Genomic DNA, 15,108 nt, shown 5'->3' with positions numbered 1-15,108 from the left:
GCCGTAATATAAAAACATAAATCATAATATAAATAAATAACAAACAAAGGGGCGGGACACTCCTCCATAATGTGGTATATTGAGAACTTACTATTGTATGGCTACTCCCTTTGTATGGAGGATATTCTACATCAAAATAAAAATAAATAAATGAAGAAATAAATGCACAGGCATGTATTCATGCATTCATTTATATCCCATATGTATATTCATTTCACAATTTCTGCAAACCTGTTTTTCTGCTTTTTAGATTTCGATGCTTTTCTATTTTGCTTTACATTTCACTGTGGCAAAACCACTTCTGTCAATAAAAATCTAAATAAATAAATATATAAATAAATGAACGAATAAATGCATTATTATTATTATTATTATTATTGTTTATTTCTTAGCAGACGCCCTTATCCAGGGCGACTTACAATCGTAAGCAAATACATTTCAAGTGTTACAATACAAGTAATACAATAAGAGCAAGAAATACAATAACTTTTGTTCAAGCAAAGTACAAGTGTGACAAACCACAATTCAATAATACAGCAGATAATAGTGATAGTTACATCAGGATATGATTAAATAGTGATAGTTACATCAGGGTGTGATTAAATACAAAGTACTACAGGTTAAACACTTGGCAGATTACAGTATTCTGAAGTAAAGGATTAAATGCAGTAAAATAGGGGGCAGATAAGAGCAAAATATCTGTGAATGTATTTATTTATTTCACTATGTATTCATTTCTGGGTCTGTTCACACTGTAGTGTTTAGATGACTGGGTGTGAGGAGACTTGTGTTAACAATAGGAGAACTGGGCTGACTGGGGAGGTAACTGCTGCCTATTTCAGTTGTCTTATTACTGTGTTATTACATTATGGACAGCAGTGGTGCTCTGGCTCCCTCTTGTGGTCAGTGTGAATGATGGCAGTGTGTGCAGCTTGGCAGGGCACTGATGCCTGTTTCCAGGCTATACAAACACAGAGAGGGATTCAATCAAACACTAAGTTCACAGTTTAATAGAAGAGTGGATTAGTTCTATTTGTATATGTGTTCTAAGCGCTGCACTTCTGTTTCAATAAGTGTCACAGACAGTTCTATGAGATCTGAGCTGTGAACACAGGTGGGACTTGATAGGGTTGGGTGACTCACAGTACAGTTAGATTATCCTTCCTGTAGTTTTATGTTTAGCCTCTCAGTGCTTTCCTGCTCTCTAGGAGGGGCATTAGAAATCTGCTTGTTCAGAATGAACTGGCCTATAAGTGTTGAGACATGTGTGCCAGGGAGCTGCTGCACACATAAGGAATGAAGGAGACCAGGTGGGTAACAAGGATGACACAGGAGGCAAGACAATGAAGAATAAACTGCCTTCAATAACACTGATGTGCTGCTCCTTAATAAAACATAAGAATTCACTCAGAAATGTATGAATTCCTCATTTATTTATTTTTATTTCAATTTAGATACATTATATTTTATTATAATAAGTTATAATCTGAGGTATATCAATCTAGTATTAACATGTTTTTTCAGTAATTAAGAATGAAGTGTAAAATTCTATTTGAAAAGAAGACATGGTTTGTTCATTGTAATTAACAGTAATTTGTATCTTGATTTTCATCTTAACAATATGTTCAAGTTCAATGTTATTCATTTATGTATTAATATTAGTTTTGAAAATCCATTAAAACACATCAGATTGACACAATGAAAAATATCCAGCTGGACTCCACAGAGTCAGAAAGTGTAACTACACATCACTGCAATACTGGGCTTTGCTGTTTGCTGGACTTCTTTTTTTAATATGTTGTCCAGTGGATCATAAATAAATCAATCTCAATATGCATACAGTTCAATTGTCTTAAAAAAAATAAACATCTTTCTGTTTGTATATAGAATGTGTTGCTGATGAAGTGGAATCATTAAAAGAGTAAAATGAAAAAGTCAATAATACATTTTGAAGTTAAATATGCAATTTATATATATATATATATATATATATATATATATATATATATATATATATATATATATATATATATATATATATATATACTCTAAAATGTTGCCCAATATTTCTAAAATAGTTTGGAAACACTTGCGGATTAGAAAAATTGAAAAAAGTATTTCTTAAGGCCCCAGTTGTAACATTCAAAAGAGAAGCTAATTTAGGTGATATTTTAGTTCACAGTAAACATAAAAGAATAATTGACAAAATAGGTTCTACGAACATGTGCACCAGTAGATGTAAAGTGTGTAAATACATGGACAAAAGTAAAAATATAATTAAACATAAGAACACCACATATTGAAATACATTAATATGTGTTTTAAACCATAGATTGCTTTCAAACTTGTAATGCAATAGAAATATGTTGGATTGCTATGTATGTATGTATGTATGTATGCATGTATATATGTATTTATTTCCTTTAAGAGGAGTAAAGTGTCTGATTTAGTTTATTTTCAGTTTGTATTTAAGTATCAGAAAATTAACAATGTTCACCTTTATCTTTTCCTTTCTGCAGATAAATCAAGAATTATATTTTCATTTTCATTTGAAACTAAATTATTAAATATAAATCCAGTGACAGCCCTTCAGCCTCTGCAATGTATTAGAATACATGAATAATCAAGATATTTACCAGATTGATCTTGTCTTTTATTTTGAGCCCTTGTTATTGAGCTCAGTGTGTTTGTGTGCATTTGAGCTCCTCCACAGGCCGGGTCCCGTTTCATTGCCTTCACCCTCAGCACCTGCAGTAGGTCCCAGCTGCAGCAGTGCAGTCGCTGTGCAGTCCTGCTGAGGGAGGTTTTTGTACGGGTGTGTAGCACTGTGTGAACACACTGCCACTGTGTGCACTCTGACAGTAGTAATATGCTGCATCTATAGCCTGGAATCCACTGATGGTCAGAGTGAAGTCAGTCCCAGATCCACTGCCACTGAAACGAGTTGGGAGCCAATGCTGACGGGTACTTGCCAAATAGATCAGGAGTGTGGGAGCTTCTCCAGGTTTCTGTTGGTACCAGGCTAGGTGGTTGCCATTGCTATCACTGTACACTGCGCTGCTGACTTTACAGCTCAGAGCGACTGTGTCTCCTAGGAGAACAGATTTCACTGCTGGAGTCTGTGTCACAGTAATCTTTCCACTGGATTCTAAAAAGTAATAAATAATGTGGAAAATTATAATGAACAAGTGAATTGAATTATGAAAACACATATTAAATGTCAAGCCTTTTCAGTCACTCCTATTGTATTTGAACACGTATACTGTATATTAAGAAATGTCCCACAAATAGATTTAAAAAAGTGTTTTTCTAAATGATTCTTACCCTGAGTGCAGATGACAAGTACCCAGATGAAGATGCTGATAAAAGTCATTGTTGTTGTGGATTCTGTTGCCATGAAGGGCAGCTCTCAATCATGAAGTGTTAAACTCACAGGGCTATAAACACTCCCAGAGCACTGAAGCATGTGCTGCCAATGCAAAGTGTCTTTTCTATGCAAATTGTCTTCCTTGGCACAGCAGCCACTTGTAGCCAAGCAGTGGTGTAAACACAGGCTTGGTGCTGTGTGTTCTGACAGAGTGAGATTAACAGTTTAGCACGGTTGGGATGGGAAGGGTCAGTCTGGCAGGTGAAAAATGATGTGATTGGGATTGCTGTCAGTCTGGGGCTGTGTTGTAACAGCCTGTTTTATTACTGTGTCCTTACTTCATACAATGAGTGCTGTTCTAGCTTTCTCTTTGGTAGTGTTCATAAGTACACCCTGTGCAGGATTGGGTCTGATGGCTTGAATGGAAATTGCTTAAGAATACAATGAAATACTATCTTATTCACTTGAGTTTGCTGAAGAATATTTAAGAATGTTTTAATAGAAATCATTTTAAAAATATGATGTTCAGTGAACTGGTTTACATTATGGAAATCAGTGGTGCTGTGTGTTTTGTAAAGCCCAAAATAACACCCCCCTTCATATTGGGTTTGAACAAGTGCCTGTTTCCCTCTTGTGGTAAGTGTTAGTAACTGCAGTCTTTGCTGTTCAGGACCAGTTTAATGAAGATGCAATCCCTTGATTTAAAATGTGTGCTCCACTTTCATCAGCCTCTCACAGTAAAAGACATTGCAGGAGAAAGTGGAGTTACATATGGGACACGGGACATGAACGGACAGACTGTGTGAGCTGATAAAAACTCAATTAGCTATCTGTATGATGATTTGTCTTTTTTATTTAGTTTTTTAACAACCGTGATGAGAAGATTTATTTAAAGTTAAGTCAAAGCCAAAAACAGTTTTGTGTTAATTTGAGGGTGTGTTTCTTCACTGGTAGAGATAATACAATGTAAAGATGCAATCAGCATAGTTTGGCAATGTGGGCACCTTTGAAAACATTCATCCTTTCTGCTCCAGTCTACTCTGAATACTCACGCTGTCACTGTGTGGTCCTTGTCCCAGTTTGCTCACTTTGCAATGAGGATAATGAGGCTGCATTAGAAAACATTCCTCCACATTGCTCGATGTCTTCTCATACAGACTGTTTGACTTCTCAACCTGTCACTGTGTATCTCTGTTCCAAGCTGTCACTGTGGATCTCTGTTTCAAGCTGTCACTGTGTATCTCTGTTACAAGCTGTCACTGTGTATCTCTGTTTCAAGCTGTCACTGTGTATCTCTGTTCCAAGCTGTCACTGTGTATCTCTGTTTCAAGCTGTCACTGTGGATCTCTGTTCCAAGCTGTCACTGTGTATCTCTGTTACAAGCTGTCACTGTGTATCTCTGTTTCAAGCTGTCACTGTGTATCTCTGTTACAAGCTGTCACTGTGTATCTCTGTTTCAAGCTGTCACTGTGTATCTCTGTTTCAAGCTGTCACTGTGTATCTCTGTCACACTTTGCCACACTTTCAGGTTACTAGCACAGTGACTGCCGGGGGTGGAATCAAGGGGAAATGAATCCCAAGTGTGGAGATATTAGAGTCAGTGTTTCCCAGCATGCATCACTGTTAGCAGCTCCTTCCTCCAGACACAGACCACACTGTAGTGTTTAGATGACTGGGTGTGAGGAGCCTTGTGTTAACAATGGGAGAACTGGGCTGACTGGGGAGGTAACTGCTGCCTATTTCAGTTGTCTTATTACTGTGTTATTACATTATGGACAGCAGTGGTGCTCTGGCTCCCTCTTGTGGTCAGTGTGAATGTGGCAGTGTGTGCAGCTTGGCAGGGCACTGATGCCTGTTTCCAGGCTATACAAACACAGAGAGGGATTCAATCAAACACTATGTTCACAGTTTAATAAAAGGGTGGATTAGTTCTATTTGTATATGTGTTCTAAGCGCTGCACTTCTGTTTCAATAAGTGTCACAGACAGTTCTATGAGATCTGAGCTGTGAACACATGTGGGACTTGATAGGGTTGGGTGACTCACAGTACAGTTAGATTATCCTTCCTGTAGTTTTATGTTTAGCCTCTCAGTGCTTTCCTGCTCTCTAGGAGGGGCATTAGAAATCTGCCTGTTCAGAATGAACTGGCCCATAAGTGTTGAGACGTGCCAGGGAGCTGCTGCACACATAAGGAATGAAGGAGACCAGGTGGGTAACAAGGATGACACAGGAGGCAAGACAATGAAGAATAAACTGCCTTCAATAACGCTGATGTGCTGCTCCTTAATAAAAATTAAAAATTAACTCAGAAATGTATGAATTCCTCATTTAAACAATGTGTCTTCAATTAAGACTTTATCTTTATTATTATAAGTTATAACCTGAGTTAGATAAAGAAGCCTCACAAACTCAATCTTCCATCTGTTTGAGGTGCATACCATGTTAATATATACTGTGTTATTACATTATGGACAGCAGTGGTGCTCTGGCTCCCTCGTGTGGTCACTATTAATATCTGCAGTGTGTTTGTCGGAGGTCAAATGAATGAGTGCACTTTATTCACTTGAACACAGAGCAGCTCCTGTGTTACTGACACCCCCCCTCCCATTCCAAATTGCACATTTATATTCAAGCTCTTTGGACTTCTGAGTGTGAACACACCACTTCCGTGTGCAGGTTTTTAAATGATGAAAACAAGAAAAAGAAAGAAGTAAAACACATACATTTCGTTTTGTTTCCTCCCATTTTTAAAGTAATAGCAGCACTAATGTCCCCACAGTGGCTCTAAGACTAGATCATTGACCTTCTCTTTCTTTAAACGCTATCACTTTTGACACGACACACTCAAATTACACGACTGTCATTTAACACGGATTTACATTCATACTGAAATGATTTTATTAATATTGCTTACTTAAAAAAAAAAATCTTGTAAAACTCATAAAATCCAGGGGCTCCCGAGTGGCTCATCCAGCCAAGGCACTGCGCCGGAGGTCAGGATGTGCCCTACAGCCCGGGGATTGCTGGTCTGAATCCAGGCTGTGCCATCGCCGGCTGTGGCTGGGAGCTTACAGGGGGCGGCGGAGGAATTTAAATGGAATATTATAATAGAAATTATAACAGGAAGAACAACAAGAGGAAACTCTCAATGCCTACAATATGACATGACAATGAGGTGTAATACATACTGACTGACACAGCCTCATCAACCTCAGCTCTGTGCAGACCAACTGCAGCAGCTCTGCAGCTGTTCTCAGCCTCAGCCCCTGTGGTTACTGTCTATGAGCCAGAGCAGTTCCTGCAGAGCTGAGGGAGGTTTTTGTACGGACGTGTATCACTGTGTGAACACATAGCCACTGGGGGCATGAAAACTCTGACAGTAGTAATCTCCTGCATCTTCAGCCTGGACTCCACTGATGGTCAGAGTGAAGTCAGTCCCAGATCCACTGCCACTGAAACGAGTTGGGATCCCAGACTGAAGGGTACTTGCATCATAGATCAGGAGTTTGGGAGCTTCTCCAGGTTTCTGTTGGTACCAGTGTAGGTAGTTGTTATTGTGCACTGCGCTACTGACTTTACAGCTCAGAGCGACTGTGTCTCCTGGGAGAATAGATTTCACTACTGGAGTCTGAGTCACAGTATACTGTCCACTGGATTCTGAAAATAATAAATCATAAAATGATAGTAAATGATTGAAATAAATTATGAAAACAGATTACATTTCAAGACTTTTTCATTTGATTTCATTCAGTTTGTCTGTTTTACTTTTAATATTTATATATTAAGAATTGTCCCACAAATATATTTTTAAACATGTTTTTCTAAATAATTCTTACCCTGAGTGCAGATGACAAGTGCCCAAATGAAGAAGCTGATAAAAGTCATTGTTGTTGTGGATTCTGTTGCCATGAAGGGCAGCTCTCAATCATGAAGTGTTAAACTCACAGGGCTATAAACACTCCCAGAGCACTGAAGCATGTGCTCCCAATGCAAAGTGTCTTTTCTATGCAAATTGTCTTCCTTGGCACAGCAGCCACTTGTAGCCAAGCAGTGGTGTAAACACAGGCTTGGTGCTGTGTGTTCTGACAGAGCAAGATTAGCAGTTTAGCATGAACACTCCCAGGACAGCAGGACTAGACAAAGAACAGCTTTAATAGGAGCATATGAGGAGAGCCAATCAGCCGAGCCCTTATTCCACTCAACACAGCTGGAATGGAGTCGTGTGGAGTGTGTGTTTAAAGCAGTACTTGCACTGTGTGTTCAGACAGAGCAAGATTAGTAACTGCCTTGGCATTAACACTCCCAGGACAGTGGGACTATACAATAGAGCCCAGCTATTAAGAGTAGCATTGGAACCTGATTAGCACAGTCCTTAATGCACTCATTAAAGTGTAATACAGCAGTATTGCTTATTAAACAGCAGTACCATCATGATTGAAGTGCTGTGAAGTTCTCACTGGCTTCAGTAACACTAGAAGACACTAAGCCTGCTGTAGTAGAGATTGCCAGTCCTTGTTTGGTTCTGTGTTGAGTGGCTCTTGCGATGCTGTAGGTAGTTCATCCACAATGTCAAACACTCCATCAGAAAGCCTTCAGGAACAGTAGAAGACACTGTGTCTGGAGTCCAAACTGTTCTTTCTAGTGTTACTGAAGAGCTCTCACTGGCACTGAGGGCAGCACTATGTTTTAGTGTCTGGAGCATTACCTTTATCATTGCCCTCAGCAAGCAAGGCAAGAGTTAGCATCATGTCCGACACGACTGTGAGGCAAATGTATGAATTATGTATTGATTTATTTTCTTAGCAGATTCCCTTATCCAAATTGTTACAGAATATCACAATACAGTTAAGTGCAATTTCAAAATGATTAAGTAAGCGCCATACATTTTAAGGGCAAAATTAAAATGCAGTAGATGCATTTCAATACAGTTGAACAATAAGACAAATGAAAGATACAGTGATTACATTGGCATTTAAGAGCAAATTCAAACAAGAATTGAGTTATTCAACACCTGCTGCTGTGGGGGACACTGCCACTATCAATCCACAAGAACAAGGCAGAGGAACCCAGATAGAAATTTACATTGTGCTGTGTAACCATCGCAGACTCCGGGAAGGAGGACAGACACAATGTGGAAAACGTGAAAAGGCTTGAGAAAGGGCTCCCGAGTGGCGCATCCAGTAAAAGCCCTCGCGTAGAGTGCAGGATGCGCCTTATAGTCTGGACGTCGCCGGTTCGAGTCCAGGCTGTTTCTTTGTCAACTGAGAACGGGAGCTCCCAAGGGGTGGCGCTTAATTGGCCGAGCGCTACACGGGGGGAGGGAGGGTTAGGTCGTCCAGGGTTTCCTCGGCTCACCATGCACAAGTGAACCCTGTGGTCTGGCTGGGTGCCTGTAAGCTGCCCAGAGCTGCACTGTCCTCCGACGCTGTAGCTCTGGGTGGCTGCTCGGTGAGTCTGCAGTGTGTAAAGAAGCAGGCGGCTAACGGGACACACTTCGGAGGACAGCGTGTGTTCGTCTTCACCGCTCCCGAGTCAGCGCAGGAGCGGTGCGCTGAGCTAAACAAAATAATTGGACGCTATTAAATTGGGGAGAAAAACAACAACAAACTAATTGGTGACTACTAAATATGTATAAAATAAGAAAAGACTTGAGAATGACTTATGAGAGGTACAAAATCACAACATCACTGTGTTTTTGTTTTTTTTAATATTGTACCGGTACGCAAAATATTATACCGTTTGTAATCTGGTAATTTATTTCAGTTGTTTTTATATTTCATTTACTTATGAAATGAACTATAAAAATTAATTAAATAAATTACCAGACCCCCCCTCCAACACACAAAAACACACACACACAACACATGCACGTACGCACGCGCACACACACACACACACACACCACACGCACACACACACTTACGGACGCACACAAATACCACACGCACACGCACACACACACACACACACAGACACACACTCATTCACGCACGCACGCACGCACACACGCACACACCACACGCACACGCACACACACACACACACACATACACACAGACACACACTCATTCACGCACGCACGCACGCACACACGCACACACCACACGCACACACACACACCACACACACACACACTCACGCACGCACACAAACACCACACACACACGCACACACACACACACACATACACACACACACACACTCACTGACACACACACGCACACTCACTGACACGCAAACACACACACACAACACACGCACGCACGCGCACACACATACACACACACACACACACACAAACACCACAAGCACAGTCATGCACACACCGCACACACACACACACTTGCACACGCACAGAAACACACTCACGCACGCATGTGCACACGCACACACACGCACATGCACACACTCACACACACACACTCACACTCAAACACACACACACGTACGCACCCACACAAGCACATGCACATACACAGACAGACAGATAGACAGACAGACACACACACACACTCACACACACACACACACAGACACACACACACACACACACACACACATTAAAATCGGCTCTGGTGCAGCTGGATTTACTTTATTTAAAATGAAGTGAAAGCCTAGAGGAGTTTCATGTTAAGTTGAGGATCTGTTTCTATCCCTCACTGCCAGGGTGGAATCAAGGGGAAATGAACCCCAAGTGTGGAGATATTAGAGTCAGAATCATTTTATTACTCCCTCTTTCCCCCTTGTGGTCACGGAGTGTAGTGCAGTCTGTGCTGCTGGGCTGTGGAATTGCAACAGAAATCCCTTCCCATGCTGGTGGAATGACATGCTGTAACCTCTATGCTGACACACACTGATGTGAGTCTGCAGGAATAACTGGGGTGTGGGACAGACAGCTTACAGCAACTCTCAGAGAGGAGAGCAAGGGGAGAATCATTGTGTTTAAAATGCTGGCCTGCTAAAGGGACATTTTAACATTCTTTAATATTCACTGGCAGGGGTGGAAGTTGCAGATGTTGAGATATTAGAGTCAGTGTTTACCAGCATGCATCACTGTGAGCAGCTCCTTCCTCCAGACACAGACCATACTGTAGTGTTTAGATGACTGTGTGAAAGGAGCCTTGTGTTAACAATGGGAGAACTGGGCTGACTGGGGAGGTAACTGCTGCCTATTTCAATTGTCTTATTACTGTAGTGTTATTACCTTATGGACAGCAGTGGTGCTCTGGCTCCCTCTTGTTGTCAGTATTAATATCTGCACTGTGTCTTTCGGAGGTCAAATTAATGAGTGCACTTCATTCACTTGAACACATAGCAGCTCCTGTGTTAGCTGTCACTGACTCTCTTTATTCCATGATTTGCTGTATTGAGCTGGAGGCTCAGAGAGTGTTTCCTCTTTCCTATCAGCTGTGTGTTTTGTGTTTAAAACTTCAGAGCACTCTGGATATTTACTGACACCCTCCTCCCCTTTCCCAACTTGCTTTTTTCATTAGGACTCTATAGAGTCCTTGTATGTAACTGTAACACCCGCTAGGCAGGGCTTACGCAGAATTGAAATACATAATCACATTTGGAGTCGGTCTATGCCAGATTAGTGTGTAAGACACTGGACAAATAAAACAGTTACAGGTTATTTTATTCTGAAAGCAAATCAAGGATGGGATCAGAAACACGGCCTCTTCCGATTAAAAAAGAATCTTTTATTTTATTGCAGATAAAAAGAATTGGAATGTTAGCAGCAGATTAATACACAGCAGTAAACGTTCAGCACCAGAAGCACACTAAAGTGCGCGGTGCAATAAATACCTGTGAAAAATGATTGATTTAACATTGCAATCATTACAAATAAATACAAATATAAACAACAACCGCTCTGAAAATAACACACAACACAAAACACAGCAGTGCGTGCAGGCAGGGGATGTGGGAGAGCTGCATGCATCATTTTCTGCTGCAGATCAATCTGTAACCCCATTCAACATCATCTCCTGCTTTACCAGACAAGGAGCAGAAACACGGACTCATCCGATTAAAAAATAATCTTTTATTTTATTGCAGATAAAAAGAATTGGAATGTTAGCAGCAGATTAATACACAGCAGTAAACGTTCAGCACCAGAAGCACACTAAAGTGCGCGGTGCAATAAATACCTGTGAAAAATGATTGATTTAACATTGCAATCATTACAAATAAATACAAATATAAACAACGACCGCTCTGAAAACATCATTTTCTGCTGCAGATCAATCTGTAACCCCATTCAACATCATCTCCTGCTTTACCAGACAAGGAGCAGACAAAAGCCTCACAAGACTTGACTAGCTCCTTGCTTACAGTATATCACTCTGTTACCCCAGTCTGCTCATTGACTGACAATGTCCTGTATGGTTGACAATGAAGTCAGAATGGTTTGTTCCTATTTCAATACGATGCATTGGTTGTATCAGCCTGTGAAAGCATGCATTCCACACAGAGCTTCACACTGATAGTGCCAAGTCCTTGCACATACAGCAGCTTCCACAGCTAAACATCTGGCTGTGTTCCTGTCAATGCTACACTTTATAGCAGGAAAGCAAAACTGGTTAATTCACCATTGTGATATTTCAAACATTCTACATTTATTTAAAAACAGAGACCAAAACTTCAAGCAACAGACGTGTTTCGACTCCAAAGAGCCGTCCTCAGTGTTTAAAAGAAACAAAGCAAACCCAGCCCTTAATATTGTTATTACCAATTAGTGAACATGATTAAACACAGGTTTGTTAAGCAGACAATTCATTATCACAGACATACACTTCATCAAGTAAAGTTTCCAATCAGATATCCCAACATCAATGATTGGCAAATAAGTTACAATTTGTAAACCAAACAAACCTTAATAGTTATTAATCAATTGATGAAGATGATTAGATACAGGTATTGTTAAACAGCCAGCTCATTACCACAAACATACACTTAATGAAGTGAAATTTACAATGAATTATCTAACCATCAACGATCTGCAAATTGAAACAAGAAACAAACCCCACCCTTAATATAGTTCTTTAAATTGCACAATGGTGAATTAACAATGTGTTTGTGTGCGTACTCCATGTTTTCACACTATCAACACTTTTCTGAGCATCAACGCACCAAATACAAATGAATGAAATGCTTGAACTTTCAGCGTGAGGTTTAAATTTTGTAGCATTACTGATACACTTTATAGAAATAGCTTTTTATTCATATTTATTTCACTATATATTTATTTCTTTTATAGTGTCAATAAGAAATATATTAAATTGCTTTGAAGGCATGTAAAGAAATAAAACAAATCTTGTATATTAATACTGAAATACGTTAATATGTCTTTTAAATCATTGTTTTAAAACTTGTAACACAATAGAAATATGTTGGATTGTAATATGCTATGTATGTATGTATGAATGCATGTATATATGTATTTATTTCCTTTAAGAGGAGTAAAGTGTCTGATTTAGTTTATTTTCAGTTTGTATTTAAGTATCAGAAAATTAACAATGTTCACCTTTATCTTTTCCTTAACCTAGATAAATCAAGAATTATTATTTCATTTTCATTTGAAACTAAATTAGTAAATATAAATCCAATGACAGCCCTTCAGCCTCTGCAATGTATTAGAATACATGAATAATCAAGATATTTACCAGATTGATCTTGTCTTTTATTTTGAGCCCTTGTTATTGAGCTCAGTGTGTTTGTGTGCAGTTGAGCTCCTCCACAGGCCGTGTCCCGTTTCATTGCCTTCACCCTCAGCACCTGCTGTAGGTCCCAGCTGCAGCAGTGCAGTCGCTGTGCCGTCCTGCTGAGGGAGGTTTTTGTACGGGTGTGTAGCACTGTGTGAACACATTTTTACTGTTGAGGTAATGGTAACTCTGACAGTAGTAATCTCCTGCATCTTCAGCCTGGACTCCACTGATGGTCAGAGTGAAGTCAGTCCCAGATCCACTGCCACTGAAATGAGTTGGGATCCCAGGCTGAAGGGTACTTGCCAAGTAGATCAGAAGTTTGGGAGCTTCTCCAGGTTTCTGTTGGTACCAGGCTAGGTGGTTGCCATAGCTATTGCTGTACACTGGGCTGCTGACTTTACAGCTCAGAGCGACTGTGTCTCCTGGGAGAACAGATTTCACTGCTGGAGTCTGAGTCACAGTATACTGTCCACTGGATTCTGAAAATAATAATTCATAATAAAGAAAATGATAGTAAATGATTCAAATAAATGATGAAAACAGATTACATTTCAAGACTTTTTCACTTGTTTGCATGTTTTACTTTTAATACTTGTTATAGAATTGTCCAACAAATAGATTTTTTTTTAAAAAGTGTTTTTCTAAATGATTCTTACCCTGAGTGCAGATGACAAGTGCCCAGATGAAGATGCTGATAAAAGTCATTGTTGTTGTGGATTCTGTTGCCATGAAGGGCAGCTCTCAATCATGAAGTGTTAAACTCACAGGGCTATAAACACTCCCAGAGCACTGAAGCATGTGCTGCCAATGCAAAGTGTCTTTTCTATGCAAATTGCCTTCCTTGGCACAGCAGCCACTTCTAGCCAAGCAGTGCTCTTAAGTTTAAACTCATTTTCAGCTGATGCAGTTTCTTTGCCTTTCAGAAAAACAGAAAAAACAAGTCTGCTCTATCAAGCACAAATAAAAAGAAACAGCTTATAGTTTTCTTTGTGTTGAGTTTGTACAAACACAGCTATTTCTCTCTCTTCTCCCTTCTCTCAAACAATTCATCTTAGCCACAGCTGTGATTATGTAGCTTTGTTACACAGTGTAAATAATTATTAATTGTAAAATATTAAAATCAGAGCTGCAGGTTAACAGATCCATCATAAACTTTGTGAAATCAAATCCACTCAAAAGGCAAACATTTTGATTTTGCACATTGCTAATGTTGAGTGAAATGTTTCCAGTTTTTTCCTGTGGACCCCCTGGACTGTCTCTGAGGACCCCAGGTTAGGAACCACTGCTCTGGATTAAAGAGCATCAGTTTATTACTCTCTCTCTCTCCCTCTTGTGGTCACAGAGTGTAGTGCAGTTACTTCTTGTTTGGTGTTTTGACGAAACATTGACGAGAGTCCCTGCAATGGGGTCCCGTATGGGTGGTTTCATGGTGTAAAGGCTAGCATAGGCTGAATCCAGTGAGCTGAGTTCAAATCTCGATGCATTCGTGTTATATTTGTCTCACAGAAACACTTATACTCTGGTTTTGGTTTAAATAACTAATGTTTTAAACTCTGGTTTAGTGTCTTTCATAGTAACTAATATTAGTATATACACTACTGATACTGCAGATTCCTCCCTCGCCCCGCAGTGGAGGAGCGACCTTCCTACGGATGTCAGGACTGCCCAGTCCCTGACCACCTTCCGGCGCCTCCTCAAGACTCCCCTCTTCAGACAGGACCTGTAAAACTCAACTCTCCCCTTCTGGACAATATAGCACTCTGCCTTTAATGCACTTTAACTTGCACTTATCTGCTCCCTATTTTACTGTATTTAATCCTGCACTGAACCCATTTCTGTAGGACCTTGTATTTCACTTGCACTCGTATCTAACCCTGATGTAACTATCAACACTGTTCTCCGCTCTTGAGCTGCCCCGATATCAAATCGTACTGGGTTTTGTATTTGCTCATATATTCTGCAGTGTCGTGTCGTGTAACGCATATGATCCCGTGGTTGTACGGAGGCCGTTACTAAACCAGTACACAAGTTAAT

This window comes from Acipenser ruthenus, chromosome 35, assembly GCF_902713425.1.
Source record: "Acipenser ruthenus chromosome 35, fAciRut3.2 maternal haplotype, whole genome shotgun sequence".
NCBI classification, from domain to species: Eukaryota; Metazoa; Chordata; class Actinopteri; order Acipenseriformes; family Acipenseridae; genus Acipenser; species Acipenser ruthenus.
This window is presented reverse-complemented; position numbering follows the sequence as displayed.